We start from the raw sequence: 14,874 nt of genomic DNA, 5'->3' as shown, positions 1-14,874 counted from the left end.
CAATATGTATAAGATACAGTTAAAATGGTTAAACTAATAAAATGTCAATTTACAGTACAGACTGGAGAGTATACATGGTCGTTCAGTCAATGTTGTACACAATCTTATAAAACCTTCAAAACATTACACAGACTGTAGTATCGGAGGGAGAAGCTCAGTAGTTCTTTTTTACCAACGTGTTACCAGTTTGCAATCGCTGCAAACCTGCGATGGGCAACTTGACGCAGTAAGTCATGCAGTAAACTGAACTCACTTTGGAAAAGTACTTTTCTTTGCTTTTCACAGGCCTTTTGGGATCCAGATCTACTGATCGCCACCACAGGAGCTTCTAATGCTTTATCATCCATCAGCCAATACAAATGAGAAAGTTGCTCTTCTGTTTGGTGTGGTGATCGCTAAAAGAGTGTGGAAAAAAGGGTTCAGTGCCTACGTTTGACGTTTGGCTGGATAAATTGGCAAACACGCTGTTTTTGGAAAGACTAAGGTTCGATGGAAGCTGCTTGGGTGGTTGATGTTTTGGCATTTTTCTATTTTCGTACTGATGTTTTTTTGTGAAAAAATAAATATATAAATAAAAAAATATAAATAAATACATACACATATATATACTGTATATATATATATATTTTTTTTTTTTAATCTACAGTACAGAGGGACAAGAAAACAAATGGAAAATACAAAATAGATGAAAAAAAGAAGAAAAAGGAAAAAATATAGAAAAAAATGGAGAAAAAAAAGAGGGAAGAGGAGGGGAAAATTCTATTATTGCTAAAACCGCGATAAATACTTAAACAGATCAAGTGGTTTTAAAGGCCGAGGCGCATAAAATCGCTAAAGTGGAAACATCCTTAAGAAAAAAGAGCAAAAATGTGTAAAAATGGCTACAAGACAAAAAAAAAAAAGGGTTTTCTAATCGATCTAAATTGCACCCAGTTCTTAGGAATCCCTTGTAATTTTTGTTCTTTCAAAGATCTAATTTTCTTCATTCCAGAGAATTTACTTGTTTCCAGACTAATTTGACTTTGTAGAAAATTGCCCCCCCCCCAAAAAAACTAAAAAAAACAAAAACAACTGTCTCTTTGGGTAATAAAGGTTGCAGACTGGTGGTCTGGACTAAACCCTCGGTGCTCCGACGTCACACCATTTCTTTCCATCTGCCTGTGTCGTTCCTCGCCTCACATCAGTCTTCCTCTTTTTTTTTTTTTTTTTTTCAACAAGCTGCTGCTTTGACCCGTCAAGGATCCCACATTTTATTGCCTTCCCATAAACCACAGACCCGTTTCCTCTTAACATCTCATGAAAATAGTTGGTCCAGATTCTCAACCAGCGTTTCTGAGAAGAGGAGGGTCGTTGTTCTTTAGTTTTTTTTTGCTTGGACGTTAAGCCGGCCGTTTGTCGACCCGGCGTGACCGAGCCCGGTGAGTTTGTCGGCCATTAGCGGAGCGTTTGATGTGCGGCGTCCCGCCGAGCTCATTAGGCGCCGAGCTGACGGTGCAAAAACAAGGCGGCCCTGGCAGCGCGGCGGCGGCGCCACCTGGTTTCCATTCGCACGCCGCCACACGTAACACACTCACGTGTACAACAAACAACCGGCGCCTGGTTACTGGTGCTTGTTTTGGTGTCAGGTTTGCACAACAAGGAGCGAAGAACGGAAACACTGAGCTCAGGGCGCCGCAGCCTTTATGACCAAAAGAGCAAATGAATTTCAGTCTGCAGACCAGTTCTTGTGCTCACCGTCAGCCACTGCACACATTCTGAGGTTTTTCATCGCAAAATACAAACTAAAACCCCTCAGAATGCCACAAACGTCCAGGTTGGAAATAAAAGGACAGACTTAGTTACTGCGTTTGAGAATATTTCTACACGGACTGTACTTGAGTAGGTAGATGTTTCTGTTTGAAAATACATATCTGGACTTCATCTGATTTGCATTCTTGTTTGTAATAAAGAGAGAGCAGTCAGACGTCAGTTCAGTTTGTGATACACAAATAAACACGAGCAGTAATAGAAAGTAAATGTCAATTATTGGCACTAAATAAACAATATTGATGTGAACTGTGTGTAAAACTCAAAGAAAATATCATTTGAAACTTTGTATTTTGGGGGGTTTTATTCAAGCGGCGTGTCTAAACTGAAGAGCTGATTATATTATTAGCAGTGATGCCAGTAACGCGTTACTTAGTAAAGCCATACTCTCATATGACCATGTTCTTCAGTAACTAGTAATCTAACGCGTCACTATTACCAAACAAGTAATCAGATTAAAGTGACTTCTTCAAGTCACTGTGTGTTAGTACTGTAATGTCCTGCAGGACGAGTTTCTTCTCTGTGAAGCCGTTTTATTACTAAACAGAACCGGCCGCTCCAAACTGACACACACACACACACACACACACACACACACACACACACACACACACACACACACACACACACACACACCTGCCCCACCCCCTTCTCCACTCTCAGCCAATCACAGGTCAACTCGCTCTAACGGTGCGTTCAGGCGACACAAAAGAATCTGAATCAACAAACATCATCAATAAACCTTATCATGGCAACAAGAACACACCTGCAGAGATGTTACACTATTATTGTAAAATTCCTGAGTAAAAAGACATATTGGCAGGAAGCCCCGCCCCTTTTTCAATCACTCAATCAGTCAATCAATGAAAGACTTAGTTTGTCCCCGGGGGCCAATGAAATGGTTGCTTACAGCAGGCAGTGCAAATGAATGAATAGATAAATAATGTAACAACAGACTACAACTACATCTCCGGGTAAATAAATACTAGTAATAGTACAAATCTGATCATAAAAGCGTGAGTCCGACATAAATACAATTAAGAATGAAGGTCAAAAGTAAAAATACAACCATGGTGCAGGAGGCAGGGATCAGCAGAGGTTGTTGTTGAGACGATGAAAAAGTAGCGGTGAAGACGTAGAAAGGAGGAAGTAGAGGAGGACAAAGAGAGAAGGAAGAAGTAGTGAGGAAGAAGTAGTGAGGAGGAAGTACTGAGGAAGTAGTTGAGACGAAGAAGTAGTGAGGAAGTAGTAGAGAGGAGGAAGTGTTTGTCCCTGGACAAACACTCACAAAAAAAGAATCAATTAATAAATTTAAAAAGAAAGAAAGAAAATTAAAAAAAAGAAAAGAAATGAAGGGCGAAAATAAATAAATAAATAATTAAAAAAATAAAGTGGGGGATACTAATTGCACAATGTTTGGCAGTGTTTGCTGGCAGTGCAAAATAAAAAATAGTGCTACTTTTCAAAAACAGATGAAAACAAACCAGGAAGTTACACAAGCTGTGTGAAATGGCGCTGGATGATGTTTTCAGGTCCAGTCAGGAGAAATGAGAGTGAAAATATGAGCCTGATGGACTGTCCGCTGGCTCAACCCTCCAGACAGAAACAAACAGGCGGTGGCAGGTGAGCCGGCCCCACGTAAATCACCCCGTGAACTTTTTGTACCTTCCCGCCGCCCGACCCCACCATGCCATTCGTTCCCCGAACAACCGCGGGGACAATGACTGAACAACATCTGTGTTTTCCCCCTCAGCTGGACGCCGCCGCAACTGATGGACGGTGTTACGAAAGAAGAGTGGAGTGCTGTCCCAGACAAAATGTGGAAGAGATCTGTTCATTTCCTGAACGGACATCTGTGTCTTTCTGGGAAAGGCATTATCTTCCCGCCCCCACAGCTCCAGGCAGGAAACGCAGTGTCCAGTTTCAAAGTAACAAAAGTTAGACGGCACGTTTGCGGCGCTTCAACGCTGAAACAAGGTCAACAATTCACTCTCCCACATGTGGTCCTTTTCCCACCAAACCCTGACGGGGAGTAGAGTCATGATTCCACAGGAGGACAAATTAGAGACCGGCACACACTTCCCACGCAGATCTTTACTTTGTATTGAATGGGTTTCAACAGTGTAGACACACTCTACTGCCACAAGTATTCACTCAGCTCCCCAAATCATTGAATTGAGGTGTTCTTCAGGTCTTGTTAGGACCTGCTACCAGGTAGGTCCACGGTTCCCACTGGACCGAGGTTCGCAGCGAGCTAAGACGGTAGACAATGGGACGTTGGTATACGGCAGCTGCTGATTGGCCGGAGCATCACAACACAGATGAGTCGGAGAGCGTCTCGTTCAGCCGGCCAGATAGAGACGCGCAGAAATCAACCAGTGGAGCAGCGAGGAGCTGCAGACATTTCTTTGTCTGGTCCCCAGCCACGGATACCACCGGTGTTTAGGATTAACTGGTTTCCCTGTTGACTGATTGACCGGCTTCCTCCAGCGGAGGAGTGCAGTCAGTCAGTTGAATACTCACCTGAGGCAGGGCCTGGTCTACACCAAACAATTCACCTCTCACTCCATGAGGGTGGCTTCAGATCAAGACTCAGCGCCGGGGCTACGTGCCGCCACAATATTTCGTCTTGATGTCTGAGCGGGGGAAGAGGGCATGGTGGAAACAAGTGGAAAGAGGGGAACATGGCCAATCTAAGGAGAAGGAGGGAGAAATGGTGGTGAAAATGGTGAGGGTGGGATCTGGTGGAGCTTTGCTTCTGCTGTGCAGGAATATGGACCAAGCAGGGAGAGCAATGACAGTTGTAAAATATTGGGTGAAAAGGTGGAAGTGACTTCTGTATTGCTTCTCTAACCAGCTAAACCGTTTTCAGCTGTGCTAACATGATTGCTCAAGGGTTTTCTAATCGTCCATCAGCCTTCTGACACAATGAGCAAACACATTGGACCATTAGAACACTGGAGGGATAGTTGCTGGAAATGGGCCTCCATACACCTATGTAGGTATTGCACCAACAACCAGACATTTGCAGCTAGAATAGTCATTTCCCACCTTAACAATGTATAGAGTGTATTTCTGATTTGTTTAAAGTTATCTAAAAACAGTGCTTGTCTTTCAAAAATAAAGATATTTCTAAGTGACACCAAACTTTTGAACGGCTGTGTGTGTATATATATATATATATATATATATATATATATATATATATGCAGACATGTGTATTACCTATTTATTGACCTACTTTTATTAGGTTGTTAACTTAATCTTTCATCTCCAGTGGTTCCTCTCAGGGGCCGCTCCACCAGTGGTGGACACGTCCCCCACTGGTGGAGCGGTCCTGTGGATTTCCCCGTCCCGGGCACCTGGTTGGTCCCCTACTTATGTTGTGGGATTCGCCCGGTCTGCCCGGGCTGGGCAGCGCCCCCTGTGGTTAGAGGCTGTGCCACTCCCAATGTGAACGGCCCCCAAATGTGCCCTGCCATGTCTCCATACCACTAGGCATGTCTGCGTGTGTGTGTGTGTGTGTGTGTTCACTTGTTTCTTATAATCTATTGTATCTTTGCACTGTTTTTAAATCAAGTTAAGCACTCTGTATGACATTAATTGTATATAAAAGTGCTGCATAAATAAAGTTGACTGACTGACTGACTGACTGACTGACTGACTGACTGACTGACTGGTTGGTTGGTTGATTGATTATTGTCTGAACTAGAAGAGCTACTGAAAAAGATGACTTCCCCTGTGATCTGAGGAGGTGACTATAGCGCTCATAATCCCCAGTGGGGACGTCAGTCAAGGGATGGGAATGGTGCTGTGATTGAAGAGATGTTAGATCATTGTGGATTAGTAGTTATGAATGATTGCAGGCCTACTAGATCAGACATTGCTTCAATTAAAAGGTCCTGTCTTGATTTAACCCTTGCCTCTCCAGACATGGCCAGAGTAGGTGAATGGCATGTCCTGGGGAGCATTCAATGGGAAGTGACCACTTTTCTATTTTAAGCCAGTTAGAAGATCCCTGTTCAATCTAGAAGAGAATTTAAAATCCTCCTTCTAACCTAGAAAGCTCTTAACAACCAGACACCATCATATCTTAAAGAACTGCTCATCCCATATCTCCCCAGAAGAACACTTGGTTCTCAGAGTGCTGGCTTACTGGAGGTTCCTAGGTTTTCTAAAAGTAGAATGGAGGCAGAGCTTTCAGGTTCCTCTGATGTGGAACCAGATCCCAGTTTCAGTTAGGGAGGCTGAAACAGTCTCTACTTTTAAGGTTCTACTCAAGACTTTTCTATTTACTGAAGCTACAGTGAGGACTGCTTCAAAACACTTTCACTCTCTCTCTACCTCTCTCTACCTCTCTCTACCCCTCTCGTACCTCTCTCTTCCTATATTTACCTCCTCTCTAAATCTACCTCTCTCTCTACCTCCCCTACCTGTCTCTCTACCTCCCCTACCTGTCTCTCTGCCTCTCTACCCCCCTACCCAAACCAGGGTGTATTTCCCCCCAATCTGTCTCTGTCTATCCTTTCCTCTCCTGGATAGGAGGGCTTTTTGTTGAACCTTGGGGCTGGATACTCCAGTTCGGCAGGTCTGCTCTATAATACATCAAATGTCTGGGAAAACGGTGAGGTCATTAATGCCAGCCCTTCTGATGGCTGCAGTGCTGCCATCAATAATTTGGAAAAAGCAAAAATGTGTGTAAAGGTTTTCTTGAAAGGTACACAATTCAAAGTTTCAAGGAGATTGCGGTCTAGCAAGCAGGGAAGAAATCTTGAAGGCTTGTTACGTCCACGTTGGTGGAAAGTGAAGAGACGTAACATGACAATCAAAAGTGAGGAACAAAAGAACAAAGATTTTTTTAATTATTCCAACCTAATACAATTGTGGATGAGGTTGGGACTCTGGGTTGTGCCAAACAAAACTAAAAGTACAATAACACCAGGCCTTACTATCCCTCACCTATATCAAACAAAACTTAACCAAAAACCTGGCTGACTTATCTACAAACAGTGGATAAATCAAAAGCCAAAACAATGGTGGCACCAACCCAATAACCTAGTGTTTTTAACAAAGGAATACCTACGTGAGTGCAACATGTACCCCAAACTTACCAAAGTCCCCACCTCACACCACTCTTGGGACGACACACACACACACACACACACACACACACACACACACACACACACACACACACACACACACACACACACACACACACACACACACACACACACACACACACACACACACACACACACACACACACACACACACACACACACACACACACACACACACACACACACACACACACACACACACACACACACACACACACACACACACACACACACACACACACACACACACACACACCAGACAAAGAGCAACTAAAGACGAGCCTCTCCTTCCCTGCAGGAGCGGTGCTTTTATAATCAGGGACGTTGGCCAGTTTGGAAGACACAACAGGAGCCACAGGTGCAGGCCATTAAGCTGATCACACCTGAGAGCAGACGGAGGAGGAGGGAGAGAAAATAAACCCACCCACCAACCAAGCTTAACTTTATTATAGATCTGGCATGGAAAATATGGAATCATAGGAGAGCCAAAATTAAAAGGAAATAAATGTGGAAATATAAAGAGCATCAATAATACAAAACATATATAAAGGTAGTCAAATTCTTTTTCTCTCTTGTCTTTGCTTATTCCATTTTGTCAATGCTTGTCCTGTTTTGTCTTTGTGTTTTCCATTTGCTTTTTGGCATTGCATTTACTGGACGAGTCAAGCCGTCTGGAAAAGACAAAAGCAATACAAAGCAAATCAGTGAGGGCTGTGGGGGGTCTTTCTGTTCAGGGGGACTAGTCCATACCTAGTATTTTATAACAAACACGGAACGTGATCGGGAGCCAGTGAAGGGAGGAGAGGATGGAGGGATGTGAAGGGAGGAGAGGACAGGGGTGATGTGGGCTCTCCGAGTTCCCATATTACGTCCATACCGTAGTGGACCATACCATACCATACCGGACCGGACCATACCACCAACAGAAAGAAGTCCAGTTTTTTACATCAAATAAAGAAGTTGGTGGAGGGTTTTGGGTTGGAGCGTGGACAAGTGTCTGTGTCTGACTTGTCTCCTGTTCCACCCTGATTTCTTCCTGAACCTGAGGTTCAGCTGTCTCTTCTTAGCAAGGGTGTGAAGATGTTTCTGAATCAGTTTGATGGCTTCATGAAAATATTCACAGACGGTTCAAAGGATCCAGAAAACTTGGGTTGGAATTTTTGTTGCTGAGGAGAATCTGCTCTCCAGCATATTCATATCAGATAATATGTATAATTTTTCTGCTGAACTTTAGCAATTACTTCCTTGGTTTGTAGCACATTTGAAAGCAGGAAATTGTTATCCCACCGTTCCACAGAAGCAGGTAAGGCCTGACCGTGGCCGGAGTCCTGACCTTGAAGAAGACTCAGGAGGACGGTGTCATGAGACAATATGACAATTGACGTTGTGCAGCTGTCTGTGTACACTGCAAAAAACTATTTGTTTTAACTCAAAGAGGCTGCCTTAAAATTTTTAGGCAGCCTAAATTTGAGAAAATAATTTGAAGAAAAACTTCAGAACTTTTCAAAACAAATACATTTTTCTAGATGAATGAAAGTCATACCAATTCAGTTGTACTTCAATTTTTAAATTTTTTTTTTAAAGTGTACATGATAAAGAGCAAAGGTGACAGGACACAACCCTGAGGTGAGCCTGTGTTTTAAACGCCTCCTGCTGGGCATCCATCCATTCACCAAACCCTTTCCCCAACAATCGCAAAAAGACAAATTGTGAAAAACACAAAATAGTCGGCACATCAGTGAGCAGTGAGTCAGACACACAGAGTTTCATCTGAAAAGTTCTTGTTAAATCCTGTGGTTTCAGAATGGGAAGTCGCTCATTGGTGAGCGAATACTTCTGGCAATACGGCCTAGAACAGCTGTAGAGGAAGATCATCGTCTCAATCAGATGTAATTTGACATTCTGGACGGGGAATGAAAGCGCAACGATTACAAATCCACATTCTCTGTGTGTGTGTGTGTGTGTGTGTGTGTGTGTGTGTGTGTGTGTGTGTGTGTGTGTGTGTGTGTGTGTGTGTGTGTGTGTGTGTGTGTGTGTGTGTGTGTGTGTGTGTGCAGGAGAACAATTCTTCTTTCGCAGTCAAACACTCTCGTATCTCCAGATATCACCGCAGGAGAAGGACAATTATTGCGACCACGTGTCGCCTCCCCTCTCCCCTCGATCGCCTTGCATGACCGTGGAGGTGCCGCGTCCGAACAAATGACCCAGTGTGCTTCCTCTTCCTCCTCCTCCGCCGCCGCCATCGGCGTTGATGTGCCAGAGGTATGAAGGATTAATGGGAGCACCTGGAATATGGTTCAGAAGCAGCACAATGGCCTGCTGTTCGTTCTGAGTAAACAAGCCGCTCGCGCCACTTTTTGTCCCGGAGGAATGGTCCAACATGTTTCCCTGTGGGGAATCGTGGTGGATTAAAAGACGAGACCTATTTGTGACCTTTCAGAGGATTTAATAGAGATACTTCAAAACAGACTTCACACTGTGTGCAGCCTGATCATTTACCTAAGCTCTGGTTTGTTTTTTTTCTTGCTCCATTACACGAAAATGTCGCAGTTTCTGTGAACAACCCGCATGCCCTTCCCGGACAAACCGAGAAATATGGGTCATAAAGTCTACATTTCCAAATAAATTGCTCCTGAGATGCTTCTGAAGAAGTTTTCACTCCACCTCCAGGTGATAAACAGGCTGTTAGAGCACAAACTTTCCATTCCCTTCAACAGCAAATGGTGGGAATTTATAAATTTCACTCGGTCGCTGTAGCAGGGAGCGAGCGCTAATGGGGGGGAGAAGCTGCATTCAATACAACTAGAACCAGCGAGCGATCAGAAATAAGTACCTATTAGTGCTACTGCAGCTGGGATGAGCTGAAAAAGTAAAAAAAACCCTCTCATACTTCGAGAAACCTGTGTTTACTTCGATGGCTCATAATTTTATCTCGTGCTTCCGATGTATGGATGGAAAATTCACTTCTTTTCTGACCAAAAGTTCAAATTAGGGATGCACCAATAGCGATACCGATACTGACACTGATACCGATACCAATACCAATATCAGGTCCAATACTGCGCAGAGAACTAGTAAAAGCTCCCCGATATAACCCAGTATTATGTCACGTCATGCGTCAGCAACGTCAGCAGCAGGTAGACAAGAGAGAAAGAGCGACGTAGATTCTTTAATATTAATCAGAACGACTAAAGTACGGCGAACTGTAAATTATGTTCTGATATATCAAGAGGAGACAGAGTTGGTACATCACCAACAACTTAATCACTGTTAGAGTTAGCCCGATGTCAACTCTGAGCCATGCTACATGCTACATGCTAAAGAGTTCCAGGTTTCACACACCTGTGATGCTACATGCTAAATGCTAAAGTCTTTCATAATAAGACACGAGCAATGCTAGATGCTACCTGCTAAAGAGTTTCAGGCTAACACACTAGCGATGCTACATGCTAAAGAGTTTTAGGACTCACACACCAGCGATGCTACATGCTACATGCTAAAGTGTTTCAGAGCTCACACACTAGCGATACTACATGCTACATGCTAAAGAGGTTCAGGCTCACACACTAGCGATGCTACATGCTAAAGAGTTTCAGAGTTCACACACCAGTGATGCCACATGCTACATGCTAAAGAGGTTCAGGCTCACACACCAGTGATGCTACATGCTAAATGCTATAGAGATTCAGGCTCACACACCAGCGATGCCACATGCTACATGCTAAAGACGTTCAGGCTGACACACTAGCGATGCTATATGCTAAAGAGTTTCAGAGCTCACACACCAGTGATGCTCCATGCTACATGCTAAAGAGATCCAGGCTCACACACTAGTGTTGGGATCTATGGTTGGTTATTAGCATTAAATTACTGAAGGTAATAAATGACTGAAAGTAATAAATCACTGGGAGTAATTTATGAAAAACTTAAATTATTAATAGAAGTAAATGGTCATTTACTCATTAACAACTCCTAAAGTAATTGAGTAATTACTTAGAAGTTAATACATTATCAAAAATGATTTAATGAAAAATTATTAATTTGAATAAATTTGTTATTTAACTATTAATAATAAATTGGGGCACCACCAGATAAACTGGAAATAGCTAATACCAAAATATCAGTCTCGTTTTTAAAAGGTTTATTTAAGTTAGTTAATGTTTCTGTGTAAAAATATAACAATCTTAAATAAAAGGGAAGGTGTGAGATCCGAGCACCGACTGTTACAAACCAGTGAATTGTCAACAATAAATACACAATAATCACCAAGAATCATTCAATTCAGTTAACAGACGTTTATGAACAAAATGTATTAATTCATAAATAATTCCGAAATCATCTCATAAATCAACACATTCAAGTAGCAAACGACATCTAACACGGAGATCGGATCTATTAAACAGCAAACACTATGTACAAAGAGTGTGTGTGTGTGTGTGTGTGTGTGTGTGTGTGTGTGTGTGTGTGTGTGTGTGTGTGTGTGTGTGTGTGTGTGTGTGTGTGTGTGTGTGTGTGTGTGTGTGTGTGTGAGTGTGTGGGTGTGCATGTGTTGAGTGATGAGGGTGAATGGGTGTGTTGACCTTGAACATCCAGCAGGTGGAGGCAGACATTGGCGGGTCAGTGTGGTGACCGTGACAACAACTAAGACGACCGTCGCCTGTGCATGCGCGAGGGCGGTCTCGGAGCAAAGCGGTCTCACCCACTCTCGTAACGAACCGGCGATTTCGTTGGCCAAGTTCCGAGCGCCGGAGTTCTAAGTGGATGCCGCAACATGCAGCCAGAACTGATGGATGCAGATGTGGTTATAGCAGCACCAGATATCAGTGCGGTTGCTAAATGTGGCTACGTGTGTGATCTGATCAGATAACACGAGCGACGGGGGACAGGCACATGGTCGAGTTAGTGAAAGACGGGGAGATGAGAGAGAGGGGAGAGAAGAGAAAGACTGAGTTCTGGCAAGGTTCGGTCATTAACCCTGGTTCCTCCACACAGAGATCCCAGTGGGTCTGGAGCTCATTTGGACCTCTGGTGGGGGACGCAGGCTCCCGTCTCTAGAATCCTCAAAAAAAGGAAAAGGGAAAAGAGAAGAAGTAGTCCACACTGTACATGCTTGTCCAGCGGGCTGAACTGGGTTTGATCCTATGGATCCACTTTTGTGCTCTTTCTTCCGTTCCGAGGCAGCAGAGACGTGTGTCCCTCTCGGTGGTCGGATTGAGAAGCAGGGGACAGTTGGTTGGAAAGGAGTCTCACCAAATGGACTTTTGGACCCCTGTGGTGTCCGGGTCGGGTACGACCATTACCATTGGTCACCAACCTGGGGGTTGGAGACTTCCTGGGCCTCTTCCCTGCTGTTTTATGGCCTGTTCATTGTTCCTGGTGTCTCTCCTCTGTCACAGAAACGTCTGGAGGAGTTCAATAGAATCTTAAGGTGCAACACCAGCGATGCTACATGCATAGCCTTCACATATTGTTTTTTAGAGTTTGAGTGAGCCAGGCAGAGCGGGGCAGCTTTTTGTGTGGTCCCACTGACAAAACCTCCGTTGTGGTACTGAGCACTAAGAGGAAGGGTCTCAGAAGGTGGAGCTACAACCCCGCATCGTTACTAACCCAGCATCTTTACCAACCCAGTGTTGTTACCAACCCCACGTCGTTACCAACCCAGCGTCGTTACCAACCCAGCGTCGTTACCAACCCTGCGTCATTACTAATCCAGCGTTGTCACCAACCCAGCGTCATTACCAACCCTGCGTCGTTAATAACCCAGCATCGATGCTAACTCTGCATCGTTACCAACCCTGCGTCGTTACCAACCCAGCATCATTACCAACGCAGTGTCGTTACCAACCCTGCGTCATTACTAATCCAGCGTTGTTACCAACCCAGCGTCGTTACCAGCCCCCCGTAGTTACCAACCCAGCATCGATGCTAACTCTGCATCGTTACCAACCCTGCGTCGTTACCAACCCAGCATCATTACCAACCCAGTGTCGTTACCAACCCAGCATTGATACTAACCCAGCATCGTTACTAACCCAGGGTCGATACTAACCCAGCGTCATTACAATCCAAGTGTCTTTACTAGCCCAGCGTCGTGACTAACTCAGCGGTTACCAACCCCACGTCGTTACAAACCCCGCGTCGTTGCTAACCCAGCGTCATTACTATCCCAGCGTCGTTACCAACCCAGCGTCGTTACCAACTCGGCATTGTTATCAACCCAGCGTCTTTACTAACCCAGCGTCATTACTATCCTAATGTTGTTACGAACCCCACGTCGTTATTAACCCAGCGTCGTTACCAACCCAGCGTCGTTACTAACCCAGCATCGTTACTAACCCAGCATCTTCACCAAGCATGTGTTGTTACTAACCCCGCGTCGTTACTAACCCAGAGTCGTTACCAACCCTGCGTCGTGACCAACCCAGCATAATTACCAACCCAGCGGCGTTGCGAACCCAGCATTGATACTAACCCAGCGTTGTTACCAACCCAGCGTTGATACTAACCCAGCTTCATTACTATCCAAGTGTCATTAATAACCCAGCGTCGTTACCAACCCAGCGTCGATACTAACCCAGCGTCATTACCAAACCTGCATCGTTAACAACCCAGCGTTGTTACCAACTCAGCATTGTTAATAACCCAGTGTCGTTACTAACCCAGCGTCGTTACCAACCCAACATCGTTACCAACCCAGTGTCGTTACCAACCCAGCGTCGTTACTAACCCAGCATCGTTACTAACCCAGCATCTTTACCAAGCATGTGTCGTTACGAACCCCACGTCGTTACTAACCCATAGTCGTTACCAACCCAGCGTCGTTACCAACCCCGCGTTATCAACCCAGCATAATTACCAACCCAGCGTTGATACTAACCCAGCTTCATTACTATCCAAGTGTCATTAATAACCCAGCGTCGTTACCAACCCAGCGTCGTTACCAACCCAGCATCGTTATTAACCCAGCGTCATTACTATCCCAGCGTCGTTACTATCCCAGTGTCGTTACTAACCCAGCGTCATTACCAACCTAGCGTCGTTCCCAACCCAGCGTCGTTACCAACCCAGCGTCGTTACTAACCCAGCATCGTTACTAACCCAGCATCTTCACCAAGCATGTGTTGTTACTAACCCCGCGTCGTTACTAACCCAGAGTCGTTACCAACCCTGCGTCATGACCAACCCAGCATAATTACCAACCCAGCGGCGTTGCGAACCCAGCATTGATACTAACCCAGCGTTGTTACCAACCCAGCGTTGATACTAACCCAGCTTCATTACTATCCAAGTGTCATTAATAACCCAGCGTCGTTACCAACCCAGCGTCGATACTAACCCAGCGTCATTACCAAACCTGCATCGTTAACAACCCAGCGTTGTTACCAACTCAGCATTGTTAATAACCCAGTGTCGTTACTAACCCAGCGTCGTTACCAACCCAACATCGTTACCAACCCAGTGTCGTTACCAACCCAGCGTCGTTACTAACCCAGCATCGTTACTAACCCAGCATCTTTACCAAGCATGTGTCGTTACGAACCCCACGTCGTTACTAACCCATAGTCGTTACCAACCCAGCGTCGTTACCAACCCCGCGTTATCAACCCAGCATAATTACCAACCCAGCGTTGATACTAACCCAGCTTCATTACTATCCAAGTGTCATTAATAACCCAGCGTCGTTACCAACCCAGCGTCGTTACCAACCCAGCATCGTTATTAACCCAGCGTCATTACTATCCCAGCGTCGTTACTATCCCAGTGTCGTTACTAACCCAGCGTCATTACCAACCTAGCGTCGTTCCCAACCCAGCGTCGTTACCAACCCAGCGTCGATACTAACCCAGCATCGTTACTAACCCAGCATCTTTACCAAGCATGTGTCGTTACGAACCCCGCATCGTTACTAACCCATAGTCGTTACCAACCCAGCGTCGTTACCAAC

This window comes from Lipophrys pholis (genome assembly GCF_963383615.2).
Source record: "Lipophrys pholis genome assembly, chromosome: 12".
Taxonomy (NCBI): domain Eukaryota; kingdom Metazoa; phylum Chordata; class Actinopteri; order Blenniiformes; family Blenniidae; genus Lipophrys; species Lipophrys pholis.
The sequence above is the reverse complement of the archived record's forward strand: the minus strand, read 5'-3'. Positions refer to the sequence as shown.